Source organism: Mustela lutreola, chromosome 9 (assembly GCF_030435805.1).
Source record: "Mustela lutreola isolate mMusLut2 chromosome 9, mMusLut2.pri, whole genome shotgun sequence".
NCBI lineage: Eukaryota > Metazoa > Chordata > Mammalia > Carnivora > Mustelidae > Mustela > Mustela lutreola.
In genome coordinates, this window is record NC_081298.1 from 51,457,084 (window position 1) to 51,469,380 (window position 12,297).

Consider the following 12,297-nt stretch of genomic DNA (forward strand, 5'->3'; position numbering starts at 1 on the left):
AAATCCTCCCACTCCCATCCCCACTCACCTCCATAGCCACCTCCTCTTCCAAGAACCTAACAAACTAGGTGCCAAGAAGTGTTAGGTACCAGCAGTGGTCTCAGATCTCATTCAAGGATCATGGTGAAAGGCATTCAAAGAGATTGTGGGGACACAGGGATCCAATTAAGGGGGACAAGTTTAAGGTTTGCCTGGTACCCTAAAAATTAATGGCACTAGAGAAGATGAGCATTGGGAACTATAGCTTAATGGATACAATGTGTAAAAAGTTTCAGTGAGGCATGGTGGGAAGAGGCCATGAGGGCAACAAAAACAGTCTTAGATGATGTTATTAATAGCACTACAGGCTCTAAATTTCCTGTGGTGGCAAGACCAGCCCGGCCTAAGTGGATACTCAAAACCTGGAACAGAGGGTCTTGGAGATCCCAGCACGTGAGGTATGATGAGAGGGTAAAATGATAGGAGGTGTCCTTTGGAAGGACTGTCTCCTTGACTTTAAAAGGGAGAACCCAATCTGTAGGTGAAATCTTTTTGGCTACAAAGAGGGCCGAGGCCTCCTAAGGTCAAGGTTTCCTCGTCACTTGCAAAGATGTCGAAGAACATATTCAGACATTTCAAAGATGTCCTCATGTCCATCGGTTCCCACTCTGGAATTCTATCAATAAGGTGAGAGTTCCTCTAGTTGAAAAAAAGATCTAAAAAGACGTCCCTTTCTCATGTAATTTCTGTAGCTTCCAGGACACACCCACCTGCCCCTTCCAGCTCTGTAATGAAGCCACAGCTGGTGCCAATTTGTGGAACTCCTTAAAGGCTATTCTCCCTTATATACCCCGGGACCAAGTTCCCATGCTCCCTCACCTGATTTCCTGCACTCACCTCCCACCTGGTGTGTTCACACCTGCAAGTGCCTTTTACCAACCCCTTTGCCAAAAGCCAGACAGAGTGACCTTTCAAAGACCTATCAGTTCCTGGCATTTGTCTCCATAGAAATCTGCACTGATTTTCTAACAAATTCCCAGTCCTCCAAAGGCACCCATAATCCTCCCATCAGTCTCTTCATACCCGTCCAACTGACTGATGCCTGTTCTGCCCCATCTTTCTGACCTTCAACCACACTGCCTCCCTCTTCCTGTGGAGACCCCTCATGGCGCCTGCCTCCAAGCACAGGTGATTAGCATTGATGGGAAGACCCTCTTCCTCTCCCCCATCTCCCCACTCCAGTTACTCCCACTTATTCATGAGCTCACAAGCCCCATGGTACACACTCTCCATGCAGCCTGCTCTCTCTTTTCTAGCACTGGCCTCCGTTTCTAGCTGTAGTTGTGTCATGGATGTCCCTCCCCAGACAGCCTCCAAGCTCTCCTTCCCTTTAGCTCCAAACCTGACACAGTGCCTGGCACGTAGTAAGCCCTGGCTAGCTTCTAAGAGCCTCACTGAGGGACTGAAAGCATTTTAAAAACGTCACCACGTAGGCTCCAATCTGTAGGCAGAAAAAGCTTTGCCTGGATTGACATTTTAGAGACGTATTCGTCAAGTTGGATGTGTTCACTGACTTTACCTTGTAAAATTTAAAAAAAAAAAAGGAAATCTGTATTGCTTTGATAAAAATAAGCTTTCTCCAAACTGACAGGAAGTTCTTGTTTTAGCAAGGTAAATCATTCTGATCTTTATCACTAATGTGATCTAATCCTGTCCAGTAAAGAAACTTGAGAGTTCTATATCTCTGTAAACATTTAAGAAAAACAATGGACTCAACTCCAATTACTTTTTAACTAACTTGACTTGCCAAAGGAAGGAGAAAGTAAATATCAGAAATCTTACCACTAAGCACAAGTTGCAAGTTATACCTGCCAAAATGTGGTTCAAAATATAAGTAACCAGTCTTCTTAGAAGCCTTTTACCTTCTTATATCTGTTATGTTGGGTTAATGAGTAGTTACTAGAACACAGCTGGCTCAGTGATCACAATTCAGCTTACCCTCAAAAATATAAATAGATTACATGTTTAGCCAGGTAACTGGACACTAATATAGAATTATTCACTGGCTGATTCCTAGATCAGAAACCACAAAAAATTTTTCTTTTTCATGGAAGTATGGCTGTTACAATAGTCTCACCTGTACCACATACTGATTGACTTAACTACTCTATACGTTACAGCTCTAGATGTAACATTTTAATAAAACAACAATATCTTTGATGGTATCATGGAAATGGAAGTGCCTTGTGCACTTTTCTTAATGTGTATAATTACCTAACCATCATAGTAAGTAAATCAAGGCCATTGTCAAGCTTCCGTCAAGGAGAGTCCTTAACTAGAGGGATTTCCCATTGCTCTCAGGATGATAACCTCTGAGTTACAGGTTCCATTAGTTGGCCACACACATTTGGAGCCTTGTGGACTTTCTGATAGCTGAGCAGCATATCTCTGTTTCAAGTATTGTGATCCCTGTTCTTACTGCAAGAGTGACCGTTGTCACTTTTCCTGTGATTCCTGTCTTTAGGAAAGTGTCTGACTCAGAAAGTCGAGTCAGTACCCCCCAAAGGTACTTTTCAGGAGAACCACCTCAAAGATGATCACCCGAGATACTGTCAAGAAAAAAAAAAAAACTGAAATTTTAAGCAACATCCATAATAAGTCTTTTCATGTTGATAAGGAAAGATTTTCCCCTAAATACCAGATAGGCTCCATGAAAGTGAGATCTTTACCTATTTTGTTCACCGTGTCACCAGTCCCTAGAAGAGCGCTTAAGACATCACTCAAGATTAGGTTGCTTTGAATGAATCAAATGAATGAATGAACTGTAGCCTGTGATAGTGAGGTAGTTTATGGTCCTTAGGCAAGAGATGGGATTTGTGTTGGGATTTCAAGAATGGGAGGTGCCGAAGAGAAAATTGAGAAGCTAAATGTGAAAATATGCAATTTACTGACTGGAGTAGTTCTGAATACATTTCACACATAATTAAACTATGGCTGTGGGTGTATATGCGTTTTCATAATTTTCCTTTGAAAATGTGAGGCATACAGATGTCATCTCCAGTGAATTCTCCTTGTCTGTATACAGACAGAATCACCACAAAAAAAAAAAAAAAAAAAAAGGCATTCTGATAGTCCTCAGCCCATCCACTCCAGGATTGTGACTCTTTCTTCCCATGTTCTTTCTGACATCATGGACTTTCAGGATGACCTCTCCCGTCTTGGATCCCACTCTCATTAGCTGTAGAATTCAAGCGATGTTTGTGATGTGAGGGTGGCAATACTCTCTGAACTTTGGTTACAATATGTCTTTGAAAGCCAGTGTTTATTCTGCTTTTACAGCATTTCTCCATTTGAACTGGCCACCTTTTAAGTGGTCATTAGCCACATGTGGCTACTAGCCATGGGACATGGACAGCAGAGGTATGGAAAATCCGCACATTCTTCCACTCAAAGGATATTGTGAGTTATGCTACATCTTTTTCTTATGTGTCTTTTTTAGATATTTAAATTCAATTAGCCATTAGATAGTACATCATTGGTTTCAGAGAATTTAGTAACTCATCAGTTGTGGATAACACTTGGTGCTCATCACATCACGTGTCCTCCTTAATGCCTATCACCCAGTTACTCCATGTCTCCCACTCCCCTCCCCCCCCAGCAACTCTCAGTTTGTTTCCTATAGTTAAAGGTGCCTCATGGTTTGTCTCCCTTTCTGATGACTCCCATTCAGATTTCCCTCCCTTCCCTATGATCCTCTGTATTACATCTTAATCTCAGCAGTCAAGCAGTGGTAGTAATTCAGTCATGGAGTCATGCATATTCTAAATCTGATGAGGTGGATTCCTATACTGCCTTTGTCTCTGCTAGAGCGCTTACATTCGTTATATTATTACTACTGTGTTCATGTTTCTCGTTCACTGAATGTCTGTTAAAAGAATTAGAAAAATGTGTGACTGCAGAAAATACAATGGTCATGATGATGAAGATTTTCTCCTTGACCAGACTGGAGTCAAGTCCTCTTTATGTTCAGCCTTGACCTCAGGCTCCACCCACTTAGCCCAGTTTTAGCAAGAAGTCTGCTTAGTCAATTTTTCAGCAATCTCCTATCCTACTCTTGATATCTGATCAAATTCCTTATCTCTCACCCCTGGTATCTTACCACTCTTTTTTTTTCTTTTTAAGATTTATTTATTTTGACAGAGAGAGAGCCTGAGCAAGGGGAATAGCAGAGGGAGAGAGAGAACCAGACTCCCCACTGAGCAGCAAGCCCAATGCCAAGCTTGATCCTGGGATCAGATCATGACCTAAGCCAAAGCCAGAGATTTAACCAACTAAGCCACCCAGGTGCTTCAGTATCTATAACCCTTAATATCTGATCAAATACCTTATTCCCAGGGCACCTGGTTGGTGCAGCTGGTTGAACGTTTGACTCTTGGTTTCTGCTCTGGTCATGATCTCACAGTCCTGAGATTAAGCCTCACCTCAGGCTCTATGCTCAGTGAACAGTCTGATTAAAAATTCTCTTTCCCTCTCCCTCTACCCCTACCCCTGCTCCCTCTCTCTAAAATGTAGTAATAAGTCTTTTTTTTTTTTTTTTTTTTTTTTTTTTTTTTGCATTTTTTTTTTAATTTTTTATTTTTTATAAACATATATTTTTAAAATGTAGTAATAAGTCTTTTAAAAAATTCCTTATCCCCTGATCTCAATAGTTTATGACCCTAGCCTTCCTTCAACAATATTACTGTCCAGATGGTTTAGGCAGAATCCCTTCATCCTTACCCTTGATGTTCCATCTTAATTTTATATTCAGTGACCCCCACCATGCTGTTAAATCTCCATTTGTCTGAGCTGAGCCAGATTTCTCTCCCATACTATAAAATAAAATCCCATCGTAGTAGCATCCATTGAATAAAATCTTCCTTACTGTCTTTAATGGGTGTCACAATTTTTTTTTCTTTAACAGTCAGGAGGGTGCTACTGGAGTACCACGATAAAAGGCCTAACTTCCTATAATGGACATTTCCTTGGTTTACCTGACAAATACTCTTTCTCTCTTCTTAGGAAAATTTCCAGTTCTCAGTATAACTGCCAACTGGCCCAGGGGTGGACAAGTGAGTCAGATGAGACCAAAATGAAAATTCTGTTGAGACACTGGACCTTGAGGATTCAAGCCAAGGACAAAAAAGTGTTGGTACTCCATTATTCTGATGGTCCATTAACTCTTGCCTTTTTGATTCCTGTGTCTATCACTGCCCCTGCCTTTTTGAAGATAATGATCATTCATCTGAGTACACAGTTCACAGAATCCCTTTGTAGTGGCCCATGCGAGCCAAGGTAGTAGAGCATAATAGATCTCTGTAAGTTTTTAAAAAATGTCTTTGTCCCTGTTGCCCATGGCCATTAAAGACAAAAGGTCGGGGGTAGGGGGATACTGGAAAAGGTGAAGTTCTAGTTACTCACTGATTTTTTGATTGGTAGAGAGAAAGCAACACCTACATACAGGGCCAGTGGGTGAGTGGAGGAAACATCTTCGGCTCTAGGGGGAATGGGGGAAGGAGAAATATTAATATTCTTTGTCTTTGGAACTGCCCCTGAAGACTTCCCCAAACAGGAAAATGACCTAGCGTGACTCTCCTAAACTTCGGCAAGCCCCTTAAATTTAACTGACATCTAGATCTGATACTCCCTGCTTGATAACTCTGATCATTATTTGATTGTTATTTATTTTATTTTAAAATTATATTTAAAGAAAATTTTAATCTAAATACAATTAATTAACATATAATACTAGTTTCAGACATACAGGTTAGTGATTCATCAGTCTTTTATAACACCCTGTGCTCACTGTATCACATGCCTTCCTTAATGTCCATCACCCAGTTACCCCATCCACCCATCCCCCTCCCCTCCAAGAACCCTCAGTTTGTTTACTGTGATTAAGAGTCTCTTCTGAGGGGTACCTGGCTGGCTCAGTGGGTTAAAGCCTCTGCCTTCAATGCCTTCAACTCAGGTTATGATCTCAGGGTCCTGGGATCGAGCCCCACATCAGGCTCTCTGCTCCCTGGGGAGTCTGCATCCTCCTCTCTCTCTCTTCCTGCCTCTTGCCTACTTGTGATCTCTGTTTGTCAAATAAGTAAATAAAAATCTTTTTTTTTAAAGTCTCTTCTGGTTTGTCTCCCTCTTTGACTTCATCTTGTTTTATTTTTTTCCTTTACTCCCCTATGATTCTGTTTTGTTTCTTAAACTCCACATATGAGTGAGATCATATGATAATTGTCTTTCTCTGACTGGCTTATTTCGCTTGGCATAATACCCTCTACATTCATCCCTGCCGTTGCAAATAATTGCCATTTGTTTTAACTCGACAGAGAAGGCCACTAGAAACAGCAGGTGATGGCCCCAGCTCCTGTCCCTCCATGCAGAACATCTGTCAACACCTGTGGACATCTTTTCCTCCCCCCATTCCTATGAATGTTGCTCGGTTGTTACATGGCATGGACAAATGCTGTTGGCTGGTGGCATGGACACACTGGACAAGCTTGGCCTTCGGTAAAACAAAGACTGGATTCAATTACTCAAACTGAAACAGGAATGCTTGGATGAACAAGCCTGCCAGGAAGTCCCACTGGAGGTACTCAACCTGTGCCCCTTCCCTCTTTGGACCAAGAACCTGAACTTGAGAGATGAATGGCTTATCCAAGGTTATGGCAAGGTTACACAGAGCTGAAACTAGACACAGGTGTACATGCCTATTGATCAAGGCTGGCTGTGAAATCGAACTGCCTCAAATCTTGATTCTTTTTGCCACTTCTGATTCTCGGACCCTGTTTTTCATAGTTTAGGATGTAGGAATAATAAAAATATCAACTAATGGGGTATCCTAACATTTTGATGTTTTAGTGCTTGTCAGATATTTACCATAATGATTAGCACATGGATATGTGTGTGCACACACATGCACATGCTTGACACTCAAAAAATTGTTCCTTGATATTAACTTTATCAGTGCACTTTGCATCCACCACCAATTGGCTGTTTTGTCACAAACTGATTAAAGCAGAACTGTCAAGTGAGGAACTTCAAAGCCAAAGCATTAAGTGCTTTGAAAAACCAGCACCGGGGAGGATTTGTCTCAGCATCTGTGATTAGAAGGCAGCAAAAAGAGACCTTGGGGACACAGTTCACCCCTTCATGAAGCAGCAATTCAGAACTTTCTCCGAAGGGCTAATGCGTAATCTTCCAAAGATCAGCAAGAAAAAGCATATGGTCTGTTAAAATCAGATTTTTAAAAGATTTTTATTTATTTATTTGAGATAGAGAGAGTGAGAGAGAGAGAGAGCATGAGAGGGGAGAAGGTCAGAGGGAGAAGCGGGCTCCCCATGAAGCTGGGAGCCTGATGCAGTCCTTGATCCTGGGACTCCAGAATCAAAATCAGATTGATTGACTCAGTACAGTCAGGGAGGCCATTCCTCAGGAGTCACAGAATGCTGGTTGCCATGAGGGAGGAGTCTTTTACAAAGTCTGGGCTCTCACAGAAGGAGTCTGAGGCACGTGTATGGAAAGCAGAGGTCAGTTCTGGATTAGAAGCTCTTTCTGAGGGGAAATGAGTAGAAGCAGGGATTAACCAGTACTTGGGCTCTGCCTTATTCAGTTCAAGTTGCTGCAACAAATGATGACAGACTGGGTGGCTGAAACAGCAAAACATGTACTATTCCTTGCAGTTCTAGAGACTGAGAAGTCCAAAAGCAAGATCCTGGGAGATCTGATATCTAGCAAGAGACTGCTTCATTATCTATAGATGCCCATATTTCTGTTGTAGCCTTGCATGGATGACAGCTGGCAGAACAATCTCTCAGGTCTTTTCTCAGAAGTGCTTTTATCTCATGCACAAGTGTTCCAATCTCATGACCTCATCACCTCTCAAAGCCCATACCTCCTGATGGCACTCCTTGAGGGTCAGGGCTTCAACATCTGAATTGGGACAAGACACACACATTCAGTCCATTAGCAAATGTTGTCATGAGGACAGCGTAGCTTATCAACTGGGTATCCCCAGGAATCCATGGGACTAGCAAAGCAGAATCTGGGGGTGTCACTGGTAGGAAAGCAGGAGTTCCCCAAGAGACAGTCCTCATAGCATTTTACAGAGACAGCATGACCCTTGAGAAACAATAGTTTCCGTGACCCATACACCAGCCTTTATCTATGCCTGTCCTCCCTGCTGGATTCACAGCAAGCCTACTTCTATCTTTTCCAGTACAAATGGATTTCCACTCTCTGAATCCTGATGAATTTCTGCTCTTTTTCAGAGCAGAACCCGGCCTCTACCACTATTGCCCAAGGTAGGGACTCTGGTCCCTTGAGCATCCTGTACTGCTGTCAAAGGTCTGTGTGCATTGGCTTTTTGTTTATTTTTTTAAATGTAAATGCTTATACGTGTGTTTGATCATGCTCAATTGGCCTTTCTGTGGAAATAGTGGCCTAGATACACCTAGAAGTCACTGAAGAAAGTTCTAAGAACTCCCGGTTGGTATGAGGCTAGAGAGAGAGAGAGAGAGAAAGAGAGAAAAGAAATCTGCCTCTCTGCATTTTGCAAGTCCCTGGGCAAAATCTGTTGGCTGTGCACTCCTACACGGAGATTCCAGGCAGGGAGGCCCTCCTGAGCCACATCTCCCTGAGTTCCTCCTCCATGAGCAATCCCTAGTTTGAGACCAGGGTTAGGGAAGGAAGAGCAGCAAAGCAGGGTCCAGAAGGAAGGACTGCCACAGACCATGGAGCACTAGAGGGCCAGGCTGGTACCTTCTCCCTGTTGGGGTACAAACGGGCTCAGCTCAGCAGGTTCAGGGGTGCCCTTGGCCCCTCTGGTGGGCTTTGCAGTGCCCCAAACTCAGAAAGAAAAAAGGCTGGCTCAGGTCACTTATTTTTGACTGGAAAGGAGCTGACAGCAATGGAAATAAACAAGTAGGGAATGATGTTGGGAAGTTGGAGGGTTTGTCCTTTATATCTCAGCTTTCTCTCCTATCTTCCCTTGCTCTGTAGTGTGTTCTCAAAGAAGATTTACCATGATATTCCTGTTCACTGATTTACTCCTGAGTTGTGTCTTTTCTGCTGTTCAGCTCATCTGGTGAATTCTTTTACTATAAAAAGTATCTTGTCCTTGCAAGGGCAAGGGCAAGACATGAGAAATCCCAGAGATTTCAGCTTGCCACCGGCTATTTGGAATGCTGGAAAGGATTCAGAGTAGGGGAAATCGTCATGGACATCTGAGACCACCCCCACATTCAGCGGTCCCCTGGACACAAACCCAGACCTTGATACTGATCCTGAACCATGTCTCAACACAGACCCCTGTGATCCTCGCCACAGTGCTTTCAGATCAGTGCAGCCATGCCCATAGGCACAAACTCTTAAGCCTAGATTCTGTCCTGAGAGGTCTGTCCCCGACAGCCTGGCTCCAAAGCCTCAGAGATTGGGGACAGTGAGGAACACCATAGACTCACCCTGCCACCCTGAAAGGAACCATGCCATTTGGAACTCCAGAAAGGATTCAGAGGAACTGAAATCTGCATTCCTACCTCTGGACACCCCCATATTCACCAGGCCCCTGGATGCAAACCTGGAGCTTGACACTCACCCTGAACAAATCCCTCAACTGCCCCCTCCCCCAGAAAGACGGACAGAGTGCTGGCAGATCGGGCCTGCCATGTGGTGGGCCCTAACCATAACCTTTGGTTTGGTTCTCAGGATTCTGACCCCAAAGGCCTTGCAGTAGGTGCCCTACAATTTGGGGACACCTGGGCAATTCCAGAGGACTCAGCCTGCCGTCCAGAAGGAAACTGTGCCTTTAGGAACTCCGGAAAGGATTCAGAGGAGCAGAAATCTGCATGCCCAGCTGAGGACACACCCACACAGAGCTGACTCCTGGACACAAAGCCAGAGCCAGACACTCACCCTCACCTACACTGTCAACTCAGCCACCCAGACAGCTCTCCATGGGGTCTTCAGGTCCGTCCTTCCATGTCCCTGGTCCCTAACACTAACCCTTGGATGGGTTGTGTAATGATCTCCTCATTTCAGGTTATGTGGTGGTTCTTCAGGACATTGTCCTGCTTTGGGGTCAAACACACTGAAGCATCCCGTGTGAAGTGGCAAACGTGGTAAAGAAATGACGGCTGCGGAATCTGAGTGTGGAGTCAGCACGTATTTGTGCTGCTATAACAAGCTGACTGCACTTTAAAATCACCGCAGAGGAAATGACTCTTCCAAACATCCATGTTAGCACGACGACACGGAAGCTGGGAGAACATCAGACTTTGGCATGGAGGCCAAGCCCTCCCAGATGCAGGTCACCCAACATGGAGAGGACACATGTTAGCAAGAGACTCGTGGGAGGATTAAATCATGGGCCCCTGTATCTCTCAGATGCAGTAGAAGATTTGGAATTTCAGTTTTCCCCAACATTCCAGCACAAGCTGGTTAGAACTGTGCAAAAGCAGGAAGGGAAGCCCCAGTAAAGTGGACTGGGGATGCCAGAAGGGGAGGCTGGAAGGGGGCGCCTGGTGCTCAGTGCCCATTAGAGACCCCACATTGCAATCCCCCACAGGAGAGACACACCAATTCCAGGCCCCACAGGGGAAGCCGGAGGTTCATCTCCTGACTTTTTGTAGGAGCTTTGCAGCTCAGCTTGTGAGAATTCTCCATCACCCTGCCTTTCTCCAGGGGACTTTCCTTCAAGCACCCTTCCCAACTTCTTCCTCCTCCATGAAATAATGTTCCTCTCCTTTGTTTCTCGCACTTGCCTGTGATGGGACTGTAGCTTGCTCAGCCCAGACTGCCATTCTCTGCTCTTCCCAAATAAACCCATTTTGCTGGTCAAATAACTGGCAGATGGAGTTTAAGGCAAATCGAACTAATAAATTCAAGAACTTGCAAGGAATAAAATCATTATGCACAAATTAGTGGCACTCCTACGTGCTCAGAAGGAACCATCAGAAAGAGACTACAGAGAACGATCTCATTTACACCTGCATCCAAGACAGCAAGATACCCAGGAGGCCCCTGAACCAAGAAGGTCACAGACCTGTCCTCTGACAGCCCTGCAACAATGACGACAGACAGGGAGGGGGACACACGGAGATGGGGAGGCACTGTGCTCAGGGAAGAACCCACACTGGGAAAATACCTACTCTCCCCAAAACCGTCTACAGAGTCCTCATTCTGGCTCCTGAATATCGGGACTCGGCACAAGCCTGGAGTGGGTGTGGACACGGGATGGACCCCGCAGGCCTGAGGTGGGGGAGCACAAGCACCGAAGCAGGCGGACGCTCCCTGACTGCAGACCATCTGAGGAGCCCCAGGAACCGAATCCGCGAGCACAGAAATACAGACGAGGACCGAGGAGCACCTGAGCCCAGAAAGGGGGGACCCCACAGTCCCGCGCACAGCACAGCAGGAGGCCACGTCTCCTCACACAAAACGACGGAAGCCCCAGTGTCTACACAGGGCGCCCTTCCTCTGTGGGGTCCTGAGACCACGAACCCCTTGACAGTCCACTCAGGCGGCTTCTCCTCACCTCCTCCAGCGTCTGGTCCTTAGGAGGTTGGACTGCTGCCAGTGTTGGCGCGTCCTCCACAACGGGTCCGGTCAGTGTGGCTGCAGAGCCACACCCTCCTCAGCTTGTCCTGTCAGGGTGGGAGGCGCCCCACATTCTCCAGAAGTCTCCACAGTGGGTCCTGAAGAGGCGGGGCTCCAGTCCCAGCTGTGGCTGTGCAGCCTGGGCTCAGGGCGGGAGCTGCGGTCTGGCGCCCTCTGCAGGCCGTGGAAGGCAGTGCAGGACTGTGGGAGCTCACCCTTGAGTGGAAGGTCCTGCTCCCTCCCAGGGTCCAGCTGAAGCCATTTCATTCCGGAAACTCAAGCTGCATGGAGCCCAATACCACCCAACTTCCCCCCAAATAGCTAAGGAACAATGAATTGTAAACAATGTGGAATTACAACAGTCCTTGATCCAAACAGTGGCACTGAACATGTCCCTGATGCAGACCCACACTCTGACCTCAACTTGGTCTCAAGCCTGGACCCTACCCTAATCCAAATCCCTAACCCTAGCCCCCAACCCAAACAATGTTCACACGAATCAAAAGGTAGAAACTGCAAATATCCATCAATGGCAAGTGCATAAGCAAAGTGTGGTGAAGGGTTTGAATTTGGGTTCAGGTTCAGGTTTTAGTCAGAGTTCTAGATCAGGCTTTGGGTTTAGTGTTAGGGTGAGGATTTAGAGTGAAGGACAAGGGAACAGAGTTATAGTTTAGGGCTTTAAGT

The 12,297-nt window shown here is 45.3% G+C and overlaps 1 long non-coding RNA gene across 2 annotated transcripts in view; it reads right to left on the reverse strand.

The window, feature by feature from the left end:
- Positions 1 to 11,806, reverse strand: part of LOC131808259 (uncharacterized) — a 179,062-nt gene extending 167,256 nt beyond the window's left edge. The window contains exon 1 of one of the 2 annotated variants that reach the window (XR_009344751.1): positions 11,552 to 11,806. This is a non-coding gene — a long non-coding RNA (uncharacterized LOC131808259). Of the gene's footprint in view, positions 1 to 10,593; positions 10,834 to 11,551 lie in introns of those variants that run through there. The other variant, XR_009344752.1, reaches the window with a different exon arrangement.
- Positions 11,807 to 12,297: the final 491 nt, after the last annotated feature.